Source organism: Gossypium arboreum, chromosome 4, assembly GCF_025698485.1.
Source record: "Gossypium arboreum isolate Shixiya-1 chromosome 4, ASM2569848v2, whole genome shotgun sequence".
NCBI lineage: Eukaryota > Viridiplantae > Streptophyta > Magnoliopsida > Malvales > Malvaceae > Gossypium > Gossypium arboreum.
The window spans coordinates 34,378,620-34,386,014 of NC_069073.1; the positions used below are offsets into that span (position 1 = coordinate 34,378,620).

Consider the following 7,395-nt stretch of genomic DNA (forward strand, 5'->3'; position numbering starts at 1 on the left):
AAGAACTGCGGTATGAGGACTGGAAAACCGTTTTGTATAGGCGACCATATTTATATAAGAAAATCAAGCGAGACATGAAAGGAACACACGTCCGTGGAAATGAAATAAATTAAAATGTTAAAGCCAAAGAAGCTATAATGAGCAGATTGTCATTCTCGTTAAATTATAACCACTATTAAACTATTAACTTAACAAACGACCTATTAATCCAATTTACAAATCGAGACTAAAGTTAACGGTAATGAAATAAAATAATGCATGATAACAATCATTAAAAAAACGATTGGTTCAAAACAACTAGAGTAAAATGAAAACCAAAATTAACTCAAGCCTATAAATACATCGATCAAAATACAAGCGAACTACAACTCCGTGAGTAAATCGGTAAATCAAAATTTGAAACTAACATTCTATAATATTTTATACATGCAAATCCAGATCCAGAATCAACCCAACAAATCGCTTTCAAGGAAAGAATTTCTCAATAAACAAACAAGAAATGACAACAAAAAGAATAGAAAGAGACAAAGTGGAAAACTAAAATGAAAAGAACCGGAGGCATATGGTGTGGATTCCAGAGCGGATCCGAGGAGATCGAAAATCAACAAGGGGTCCCGGAGGTAAAGTTGTTCATTCCTTCAAAATTGAATTGGATTTTAGACCTCTATTTAGGTCTCTCTTTTTTTTTTATTATAATTACCAAATACCATATTTAACCTTAATATACATTAATAATTTCCATTATACCAAGCCATGGAATTCCACTATCAACAATTATGGAATAATTACCACTTAAGGACTCCCACTATTTAATTCCATAGCTATTTAATATCTTTAACTTATAGAACAAAACTTTTACGCTTTGCGCGATTTAGTCCTTTTTGCTTAATTAACTATCAAAACAATAAAATTTTTCAACGAAACTTTAATATCATCTTATTGCCACTCCGTAAATATTTATAAAAATATTTACGACTTGGTTTATAGAAATGAGGTCTCGATACCTCATTTTCTAAACCCACTCGACCTTAGGGTCATACCACTTGAGCTTAATAAATCGCTTATAAAACAAAAATCACAATATCAAAAACCTTTTTTAAACTCACAATTAACTCATAAATATTAAATATAATATTTACAAACCTACTCATCGGATTTAGTGGCCCCAAAACCACTGTTCTGATTAACCCTAAAAACAGGCTGTTACAACTCTCCCCCCTTAGGGATTTTCGTTCTCGAAAATCTTACCAGGAAATAAATTAGATTTACTTTCACCAGGCGCATCAATTTCTCACCTAGCCTCAGATTTCTCAACTTTTCAATCTCATAAGCTAAGATTATGATCTGCTCTTTGCTATACATCATAGCAAGCTGAGTTTCTACTTCTGTAAGAGATACTATAGATAAATGATCTTATTTGTATCATCACATCATATATATAAGAAACACATTACGGGTCTTCCCAAGTTGTACTAATAATCTCATTCAATCCGATGAATTGCGAACTCAACTTCTCTTTATAGCTAAATCGAAAAATTCTACTCCCACTATAATACTTTCACAAATACTCAATTTTCTAATTGAAAATTCAATGCTTTTGCACATCAAGCCCACATATATTTTACGCTAATCAAACCGCTTTTAGGCGGTCACGAATTACTTTTATTTCCTCACTCTTTCCAATCACATCAACCCCGAAATTCTTTTTATCAAAATTCAATTCAATACAACAAAGTTCAAGAATTGCAACCATACCCTCTCATACAATGCTATCTTAACATTCATCTCATAACCATTATTATTATACGAAAACTTAACCAATAATAAATGTCTTTCTCGGTTGCTTTCAAGTTCTAGAAAAGCAGTGTGACAAAGTAACTCCATACTCAAAGCTCACATGAGTTTATTTTAGTAACATGATATAATCCTCGTGTCTCCATTTGAACAATAAAAGCGGTACTCTTTTAGTACTCCCATGCGGAAAGATAATCACCACGTGCTAGATGTCACAATTGTTGTAAAATCTCTAGATTTCTCAATACACGAACTCTATCTCGACAAAACGAATGATTGTCGGTTCCAATCTAAAATTCTAAATCAGAAATCAATTTACGTTGTACCCTTTTTAACTTGTAATTCAACGATGACCTCTTAGCCTCACAAATTTGCTTATTAAACATCAATTTAGTCTCTAGCTCACCAATAACTACTCATCATTTGATAAGATTAATCACATGATTGTCGATCGTAAAACACATAAAGATTCTCGCTCCGAACCTCAAGACTATAATTATTTGCCCGAAGAAAATGTAGTAACTACCGACTATAACCACTCGCACTCACTATCATTTCAATTCAAACATTATCCTCTTGTCTAATTCTATCATCACCGATTTCACAATATCCCATTACTAATGAAATCAATTTAGAAAAACTTCCAGTTAATACGTTCTTTAGACATCATACCTGCATACTTTCATCTCATCGAATTCAACTTCTTCTTTAACAGTGAATTGGCATATAACGAATGGTCTTCAACATGATCCAATATCTTTTCTGTTACTGTCTTCACTTGCGGACTCATTCTCTTATATGATCACAATACTAATCTTTCAACCGCGAAACTCTGTAATTTCACACTCGTAAGCGTATTTAATCCATATAGTACGGATCTCATTACAATGCTTTACTGATGAGGGGGTGAGGGTTGTAAAGCCAACAATTTTAACACTTACGTAAGCATACACATCACACATACTATTATGAACGAATAGTTCATTACTAATTCTGCATTCTCAAACATCTAGCAATAATTTACTTATGATCACTTGGTACTTAACACATAGCTCATACGCTAAATCAAATCATAAATTCTAAGTCAAAATATTCACACAACCATCATTTACCCACATCACAACTCATATACTCATATAATTATAACATTTATCAATAGCAGAATATCATGCACTCTAATTCATACCTTTTATGAGTTTCAACTCATCACCAACACATTTTCACTTAAACATCTGAGTATAACATTCTGCACTATCAGAATTAACTCAGTTGGAAAGCATATCTGTCTTACAAAACAACTTCGTTAGAGCCGGGAGATGTCACACTATGACGAGTAGTAATATGGCATGTATAGCTAGACTCACACATGCTAGGTTAGTCCGAGAATCGACTAAACCATAGCTCTGATACCACTAAATGTAACGCTCCTAACCCATATCCGTTGCCGGAATAAGGTTATGAGGTATTACTTGACTGAACAAAACTTCTATCAAGTTATAACTAAAACATTTTAACACATTAGTTCAATTATAAGGCTTCTCTAAACAAAATAAACGAGCCATCTTCACATGGCTATAATGTATACAAAGTCAAAATATCATTCTACCTATAGTCTATCCTATGCATGCCTTAAATCATGATGACATACCATCTTCTTAACTCACATAATGACTCGATAGTGTGATGATATCTCCAGCTCTTCCAACTCGAACTAAAGGATTAACCTATAAGGAATGGAAAAGAGAACACGGAGTAAGCTTCAATGCTTAGTAAGTTTTAAGCAATGCAAACAATTAATTTACTTATAGATCGATTATTTCAAATTTTTAAGAAATCATTCCTAGGTAATTGCCATTTCGGCCAAGCATCCATGAACATAATGCATATTTAGCAAATTCACCTCACTTGAATCTGAACTCAATTAAAACAAAATATTGAAATCACAAATAAGATCATAAGAACTCGAAAAGTATCTCATTAACTAGTTTTAACCATGTTTGCAACAAAATCACAAATTAACTACAAGCTGTTTTCCTGAGCAATAGTCACTAAATTATTTATAACTGGAGATAAGAAACTCCAAATAAACTGCCGTTAATTTTTTATGAAAATATACTTATATATCTTCCATCCATAAAATTTTCAGAATTTTTGGTTTTACCAATAAATACCATATTTTTATTAAAGTTTCCCCTATTTTACTGTTTGACTATTCTGACCACTCTTCACTACAAATCAATTTTCTCATTGTACAGAATTCGAAATATGTTATCGTTTACTTCATTTGAAACTAGACTCATTAAGGAGTCTAAGAATATAAATTTTATCTTATAATCATCATTGTACAATTTACAATTATTTTCTAAAGACAGAATAGGGGATTTCAAAGTCATTTTGACTCTGTCTCACTCCACTTCAAGTATCTCATTATCTAAAATTCTTTTGCTTACAGGTTTCTTTTATAAGAAACTAGACTCATTAAGCTTTAATTTCATAATTTATTCAGCTTCTAATTCAATTACCACAATTTATGGTGATTTTCCAAACTCACACTACAGTTGCTGTCCCAAGCAGATTTATTACAAATTTGCTCTTTCACACATTCCTTGCATTCAAATTATCTAAACATGTATATCATGTCATTCAAGATCGAACTCATATAACATAGGCATTAAAATGCTTCACTATCAGCTTTAGTTCAATTGAAACGAATGAAATACAATATCATATTCACATTTAATTTTCCAAGATCGTAATCACCTAAAAATAAAATCATATACTTCCACAAACCTTTCCACAAGGACCAAGTGTTTATATTTGAATGTAAACATAGAATCACTTCACATAACTTCACACATTTATCAAATATATCACAATCACATTTATAGTCATAACACTTATTCACAGATGCATCACTTTATATATTTATAATTTAATTCAAATCAAAATCGCATACGCGTACATGATACATACCTGGCCAACTTAATATGTAATGCACTTTCAATTTGTCAACTTAGTGTAGGATCTTGTAATTGTATACTTTTATCAAATTCATCGGCACTTGGCCTACTAGGTATAAAACCGAAATTATATTACCAAGACAAAGCTCGGGACTTTAACGGATACATTTCCGACGAAGCTCGGGACTTTGGCCGGATACATTTCAAAGACGAAGCTGCGGGACTTTGGCCCGGATACATTTCAAAGACGAAGCTCGGGACTTTGGCCGGATATATTTCAAAGACGAAGCTCTGCGGGACTTTAGCCCGGATACATTTCCAGTGTCTTGCATATTTGTTCACATGTTAACACATTTCACATAACATTTCACATTAGCAATTTAATTGCTTCATTCGAATATAAGCACAAAATGTACACCTACCTTTTAACTTTGGGTTCAATAATCATACACAAGGAACACATAATCTTTTCATTATACTAGTTTCACTTTTAATAACCATTCGACTATATACAAACAAGTACAATAAAATTGTATACACATATTACACACTTTCACATCATCACTTAATAGTCATTCGGCCACATTATATACATAAATCATCCATTTCATATTCGGCTTTATAGCCGAAATTCAATATACTTATTGCAAATCGAACTTATAAACATCAAATAATTACTTATCATATTATATAATCTTAAGCGCACAGCAAATCAAATATAATTACTTAAGGACTTATCTCGGAAGACGATAATCGGAACGAGACGACTAGTCGACCATTTTGATTTTCCCCCCGATCCAAATCCGAATTCTACTTTTGCCAATAGGAGTGCTCGCTCCTCACGAACACTGTTGTCCACCTCGATGATTTTTGAACCAGCCAGGAGTTGCATCACCAATCCAGATGTCACAATGGGGGTAATACCAAGTTCCATAACAGTTCCACGGTTTGATGCAAGGATAACACGCATCCAATAGAAAGGATCAGCACTGTCGAGAGTGTATTCCATATAGTGGAAGCTGACGCACACCAAAAAGATGAAGAGGGAGACGACAGTGCAGATGACCTTCTCTCTAAAAGAATTTTCCTGTCAGCACTCTGAACTTCAGGCAGAAATGAAAGAAATGGTCTAACCAGATGCAGTACTCTGAACCCTCCTCCCATATTGACTATTCAGATCTGAATTACACCATTAATTCAGCAGTAATTTTTTTTTAGTTAAGGAAATTGCAACAAATATAATGCATTTAAGAGTATATGAAAACAAAAGATGAAAGATGAGCAGATATTAATGATGCCGGAGTAACTACACCTCTCATTAATGGTAATAATAAATAAATAAAGCACATGAATTCACTGAAAGAGTTCAAACATTTTCCTCCACTTTAGCAAATAATTAGAACACAAACATAGGTGATTCCTACACAGTTAGTATTCGACTTGATATCAATCTCTAAGTTGTTCATCCAATTCCTACAATTACAATAATTATCATTTCGAAAGAACTGTGCAGGTATGAGGACTGGAAAACCGTTTTGTATAGGCAGCCATATTTATATAAGAAAATCAAGGAGAGACATGAAAGGAACGCACGTCCAGGAAAATGAAATAAATTAAAATGTTAAAGCCAAAGAAGCTATAATGAACAGATTGTCATTCTCGTTAAATTATAACCACTATTAAACTATTAACTTAACAACGACCTATTAATCCAATTTACAAATCAGAGACTAAAGTTAACGGTAATGAAATAAAATAATGCATGATAACAATCATTAAAAAAAACGATTGGTTCAAAACAGCTAGAGTAAAATGAAAAACCAAAATTAACTCAAGCCTATAAATACATCGATCAAAATACAAGCAGAACTACAACTTCGTGAGTAAATCTGGTAAATCAAAATTTCAGAAACTAACATTCTATAATATTTTATACATGCAAATCCAGATCCGGAATCAACCCAGTAAATCGCTTTCAAGGAAAGAATTTCTCAATAAACAAACAGTAAATGACAACAAAAAGAATAGAAAGAGACAAAGTGGAAAACTAAAATGGAAAGAAACGGAGGCATATGGTGTGGATTCCAGAGCAGATCTGAGGAGATCGAAAATCAACAAGGGGTCCCCGGAGGTAAAGTTGTTCATTCCTTCAAAAATTGAATTGGATTTTAGACCTCTATTTAGGTCTCTCTTTTTTTTTTATAATTACCAAATACCATATTTAACCTTAATATACATTAATAATTTCCATTATACCAAGCCATGGAATTCCACTATCAACAATAATGGAATAATTACCACTTAAGGACTCCCACTATTTAATTCCATAACTATTTAATATCTTTAACTTATAGAACACAACTTTTACGCTTTTATAATTTAGTCCTTTTTGCTTAATTAACTATCAAAACAATAAAATTTTTCAACGAAACTTTAATATCATCTTATTACACTCGTAAATATTTATAAAATATTTACGACTTGGTTTATAGAAATGAGGTCTCGATACCTCATTTTCTAAACCCACTTGACCTTAGGGTCATACCACTTGAGCTTAATAAATCACTTATAAAACAAAAATCACAATATCAAAAACCTTTTTTAAACTCGCAATTAACTCATAAATATTAAATATAATATT

General features: G+C 32.3%; 1 long non-coding RNA gene across 1 annotated transcript; it reads right to left on the minus strand.

The window, feature by feature from the left end:
- Positions 1-5,221: 5,221 nt before the first annotated feature.
- On the minus strand, positions 5,222-7,085 carry LOC128291783 (uncharacterized). Its single transcript, XR_008281671.1, has 2 exons — positions 6,672-7,085; positions 5,222-5,933 (listed from the first exon to the last, which is right to left on the minus strand). It is a non-coding gene; the product is annotated as an uncharacterized LOC128291783 (long non-coding RNA).
- Between the last annotated feature and the right edge of the window lie 310 nt (positions 7,086-7,395).